The sequence below is a fragment of the Peromyscus leucopus genome, chromosome 17, assembly GCF_004664715.2.
Source record: "Peromyscus leucopus breed LL Stock chromosome 17, UCI_PerLeu_2.1, whole genome shotgun sequence".
Classification (NCBI taxonomy): domain Eukaryota; kingdom Metazoa; phylum Chordata; class Mammalia; order Rodentia; family Cricetidae; genus Peromyscus; species Peromyscus leucopus.
The window spans coordinates 26,407,608-26,413,679 of record NC_051077.1 but is presented as its reverse complement, the minus strand read 5'-3'; the positions used below and the strand labels follow the sequence as shown (position 1 = coordinate 26,413,679).

Below are 6,072 nucleotides of genomic sequence, written 5' to 3'. Positions count from 1 at the left end.
TTCTTTCAATTATTTTATTTCATGATGCTTTAGGAATTATGGTATGACCTAAGATATATTCCAATCTGCAGGACAATAATGCTAAAATAAAATTCTCTCCTTTTATAGTTATATGAGATTTTTCTAAAAATTGCCTTCTATTCCAAGTTCCTACCTGAAAATATGCTATTCCCAGAGTAATAAACTAAATCACAGCTTTAGAGAATATAGCAAATTTTGTATTCAGTTGGAACCTAAGAAAACATCCAGTCTGATAATGTTGTTTGGAGCTCAGGACTCTGTGGCTCAGAAACATTACTAAGAACTCCCTAGGGTCACAACATGACTTGGTAGCAAAGCTTCAATGGAAATATACATTTTCTGATTGTAGCCAAATATTTTTTGACTGGAATTGTGGTCATTCTACAACCTCAAGACTAAGGCATTGTTCCGAAGAATCTCAGAACTTGGCTGCTGTGACTCATTTAATAATAACAGTGAACTGGCTTTTAACATAGTTGGAATTGACTTTGTGGTCCTGAGTATAAAATCTTAAATGGGGGAGGGGGTTGTCAACATGAACCTATTAGTAAACCATGCTACACTACATACACCCGTGTGAGAGTTAGATAGCCCATTAGCTAGGCTCAAAGAAACCAGACTGATGACCATGAGCTGAAACGTCCAAAGCTATGAGCCAAAATCAATTTTCTCAGAAGTCAGTTTCTTGGGTGTTCTGTCACATGGATGGAAATCTGACTAGCAGAATTGTAGCAGGAATCTTCAAAGTTCTTATTAATAAAATCAAACCCGAGGCCAGTTATTGGGGTCAATGTTGGTAGATCAGAGAGACAGAACAAGCCACAGCTATCTCACCTTGCCAATTCCTCAGCTGGTCCTGTTTCCTCAGACTGGAAGCTTCTGTGTCCTCATCCAGAATGAATCTCAGCTGAACTGTGTTGCTCCATAGCCTGAAAGCTTAACCAGCCAAATGCTTAACCAGCCAAAATCTTCTAGTTTCTGGTCCTCATGCCTTATATATCTTTCTGCTTTCTACCACCACTCCCTGGGATTAAAGGCTGGCTTTCTGGGATTAAAGGCATGAGTCACCATGCTTGACTATTTCCAATGTGGCCTTGAACTCACAGAGATCCAGAGGGATTTCTATCTCTGGAATGCTAGGATTAAAGGTGTGAGTGCCACCATTTTCTAGCCTTTGTATTTAGTGGCTGTCTGTTCTCTGACCCCAGATAAATTTATTAGAGTACACAATATTTTGGGGAACACAATACCACCACATTTCCTCTCTTTTTGTCTAAAATTAAAAAAGCTTATAACTAATACAAGAAAAACTATCCAATAAGTATATACAATATATACAGCCAAAAATTACATTAATGATGTCTAGTCCATTAACATTTGACAAATTCAGATAAAAAAAACTCCATTATATATATTAACAATGTCCAGTCCAGTAACATCTGATAAACTCAGACCAAAAAATTTTCATTACTTATCTTATTTAAAACAAGTAGTTCCTTTATAAAAGTAGATTCCATAATCTCCCTTTTTATCTTATCATATCCATATTCTTTCTTTTCTTTTCATAATAGATTCATTAGTCTACCTTTTGTCATTTTTATATCTTCCCCTTTTTCTTCAGTGTAGATTCAATGATCCACCTATTTATCCTATTATTTCTTTATCTTTTTTCTCAGAGTAGATTCGATGATCTATCTCATATCTATATTCTCTTTTTCTTTTTGCTTTCTAGGGGTGAAGATATCTTTAGGGAATCTTGAAAAGAAAATTTTGGGGTTAATCATCAAGTCCTGTATCGTTTGTCCAGTCTCTGGATAATAGGAAAGTTCAGGGCTTGTTTCAAGTCCTTGTTTGAGTAGTCTATCAGGCTGGATCATCGCAACTAGTCCTCTCGAAATTGTTCTGACCAGTTTGTAGTCCAAAGTCGATTTTTCCATGGTGTTAATCCGGCTTAATGGCTTTATCATAGTCCATGTGGAATCATCATTGTAGGATCCTGTCATCTTTTTGAAGATTTCAAAGTCACTGTTAGGCATGGTCATGGTTTCCTGCAGACTTTTTTTTTTTTTTTTTTTTTTTTTTTTTTTTTTTTTTTTTTTTTTTGCCTCCTCTGTGGTTTGGAGCAATCACAGTCTGATAAATGTCTGTCTCTCGGAACCATGAACATTCTTCCCTAGAACAGAAAATCTTCACAGCAATTTTTCCCCACCATTTGTCTTGCCAAATTTTTCCAAACTGACCTGTGTCGCTGCTTTCTTGTAACACGATGGTCCTGGCAATTCTTCTCTGAACCAGCAGCAGTAAACCCTTCGTCCCTGGTAGCAGCAGCATAGCAGTCACCAACACGATGAGAAGGAGCTGGCAACGTGGAGCAGTAGCCACTGCTTCCATGGTCCCACCACTGTTTGTGGTTCAGTCCGGGCCAAAGCTTCTCCCAAGCCTCCTAGGCCGGCCTCAAACTCGGGATCCTCCTGCCTCTGTCTCCTTCAGCAAATCCTACCGGTGTGCGCCACCACAACCGGCTGAGTGTAGCTTGGGCCTGAGCTGGGGCTCACAAGGCCACAGGCAAACAGCTTTTTCATGAATTCGTAACACAAACGTTGGGCGCCAGATGTAGCATGAATCTTAAAAGTTCTTATTGATAAAATCAAACCCAAGGCCAGTTATTGGGGTGAATACTGGAAGGTCAGAGAGACAGAACAAGCCACAGCTATCTCACCTTGCCGGATCCTCAGCTGGTCTTGTCTCCTCAGACTGGAGGCCTCTGAGTCCTCATCCTGAATGTGTCTCAGCTGAATTACTGCTCAAAAGCCTGAATGCTTAATCAGGCCAAATCTTAACCAGCCAAAATCTTCTAGTTTCTGGTCCTCATGCCTTATATATCTTTCTGCTTTCTACCACCACTCCCTGGGATTAAAGGCTGGCTTTCTGGGATTAAAGGCATGAGTCACCATGCTTGACTATTTCCAATGTGGCCTTGAACTCACAGAGATCCAGAAGGATTTCTATCTCTGGATGCTAGGATTAAAGGTGTGAGTGCCACCATTTTCTAGCCTTTGTATTTAGTGGCTGTCTGTTCTCTGACCCCAGATAAATTTATTAGAGTACACAATATTTTGGGGAACACAATACCACCACACAGAATTCATTTTTTGTCCTTCAATAAAGGAAGCCACGGGAAGAGTTCTTCTTTCTGTGTCTCTGTGCCTACTGACTCTCCACTCAAAAAAAAAAAAGCAGCATATTTTAAGTGACATACTCAGAGATCTGTGCACTCCATTCAATAGCAAATGTGATCTATTATTTAGAACCACTGTCCACAGAGAGTGAATCATTCCAGAGTTCAGTTGCTACAAAAAGACTTAAAGGTGGTCATTGCAGCTCACTGTTTTGATCAATAAGGAGACTGAGACTATTTGGTTTTTTCCAAGACCATGAGTTCACATCTTTACTAATAGAGAGAATTCATACTAGTTTTCTAGCCTGCCAGTCCGACTCAACACTTTCACAATGTTGATTAACCAATCAGAGAATTACTAACCCTCCAACATCATGTAAGTGTTCTCCATCTTTAAGACAGTCTACATCAATACAAACAAATAGAATAGCTGCAATACTTTCTCAGAAACAACCAGACCTCTAATGCGCAATGTATATAAAGTATTTTTCATAGGATAGAGTTTTATATAAGCAGTCTGTAAACTTTAGTCAAAAAATATCTAGATTAAATACAAGAATGCATTTCAATATTTCTTATATATCAAACTGTAAATGAAAATTTGTGCAACATAGGAAAAATAGTTCCCACTTCCTCATCTATTTCTATAGGTTATTTTTAATAGTCACTTGAATTTACAGACTCCAATCCTTTCATTTGGGGGTACTCCAAAGTGCTATATGGATAAAATTAAGCTCATAAAATAGAAGAGAAGCAGCATTTGTGAGCTGAAAGTTTGCATCTAGCTGAACTCAAATGGTAAGGCCTGCTTTACAGACTCTTTAAAAGCATAATAATATGTAATCACTTTGTCTTTTGGTGTAAATGTTCAAATTTTAAGGCTATATTAACCACTATAAAAATAAGACTAGAGTTTGACATTTATTGATACTTCATAGCACAGTTTCACTTTTGAAATTATGGGATATTCCAAAGTAAGATAGTTGTATTATTCAGTAAACAGGAAGTAAAATAGCAAATGTATAGAAATAGAAAATTACTGTCTACGGAATGGACCAATACGTAAGTTACAGCCTTCTACACAGAGAATTAACTCACACACTGTCTCCCCCCCACCCCGTGTGTGTGTGTGTGTGTGTGTGTGTGTGCCTAAACTACTGTTTTGTCAAATATGAATACAAACAAAAATTTTGGGGGCAAAGATGAAATAAATGAATATAAAATCTTTAGCATGGTGCCTGTTGAACAGATCAACACATGTTAACAATCACAATAATGATGGGTAGTACTAGCTCTAGCAGTGAGTTTATACAGTAAAAGGAAGAATTTAGGCTAGTAGGTGGTCAGGTCTAGTTGTGGAACTAGCCATATAACGTATGGTGCCAGAGTGTCTATTCTCACAGGAGATGGGAAAAGGCACAGCATCTGAAACATGGCAGAAAACATGAATCAGCAACAAACTATCAATACCATAGGGGAGATCTGGATCTTGCAAGGCTTAGCCTGGATGAACGAAAGTAGGTGAAAAACAACTGAGAGCTTCAGGAAGATTACATGATTAAAGATCAGCATTTAAATATGATCCTGGAAGATGTAGAAGAAACTGTGATGACAATAGAGATCGATGAAGAGACATACGAAGAGAAATATAAATTACCAGAATGTACATCCCCAAGCCCTGCATCCGGAGAAATGGTGTTGTTTGGGTCACTCCACTGTGGAGAGTTGGCTGAGACAGAAGATAGATCCTGTGTAGGGGAACAGAGATGGCTAACTTCTTGAGACTTAAAGGACACTCTCAGAGAGAAGTCCATAAGCAATCTAATAGTCAGGAATGACCCAAGAATCCTGTGGTGGTTTGATAGAAAATGGCCCCCTTAGGTTCACAGGGAGAGGCACTACTAGGTGCTGCGACCTTGTTGGAGGAAATGTGTCACTGGAGATAGGCTTTGAGGTCTCAGAAGCTTAAGCCAGGTCTGATGTGGCACACAGTTCTCTTCCTGCTGCCTGCAGATCCAGATGTAGAACTCTTAGCTACCTCTCCAACACAATGTCTGCCTGCGTGCTGTTATGCTTCCTGCTATGATGATAATGGACTGAACCTCTGAACTGTAAGCCAGCCCCGATTAATTGTTGTGGTGATATTTTATTTGTGAGCCCCAGTACAGCTTATCTGAACATCAGAGCAAAAAGCCAGTCACTTTATGAAACATAGAAATCAGGAAACGGTAGCACATGCCTTTAATGCTAACATTCAAAAGGCAGAGATCAAACTGGATCTCTGTGAGTTCAAGGCCACACTGGGAACAGAGCCAGGTATGGTGGCATAAGCCTTTAATCCCAGCACTAACCATGGAGGTCTGGAGGTCTGTACAGACAGACAGGAAGTGACAGGGCTGGGCAGAGAGAGGAAGTGAGATGGCAGGGACAGAAAAGATAAAGGCATGGGTATACAGAAAGTATCTCTCTTTTTGGTTGAGGATCTCCGAGTGGTAAGAACATGGCTGGCTTCTTTCTGCTTTTCTGAATTCTCAGTTTTTACCCCAATAGCACTGGGTTTTTTTTTTTTTAATTAATAAAACCGTTTAACAATTTATCTTACAAAATGTTTTCCTTTATAAGAGTTGCTGTGGTCATGACATCTCTTCACAGCAATAGAAGCCTAAGACAGAACCCTTCACCCTCAAAGAAATTGATTTGCAAGCAACTTACAATTTCTCCAGCTACATGTCATGTCCCTTTATCTCCAGCCTCCAGTCAATGTAACCACCATGCTCTATTCAGGAGTTGGCTTGGTGGTTGTTCTTAGTGTTAGTTCCAAGCTATTTTTGTTTTTAACTTAAATTAGATATTACCTTTTAAAAAATAATAAA

The 6,072-nt window shown here is 39.0% G+C and overlaps 1 pseudogene; it reads left to right on the top strand.

Annotated features, from left to right (window-relative positions):
• The first annotated feature begins 4,631 nt into the window (after nt 1–4,631).
• LOC114695163 lies at nt 4,632–4,932 on the top strand (annotated as a pseudogene).
• The last annotated feature ends 1,140 nt before the right edge of the window (nt 4,933–6,072 follow it).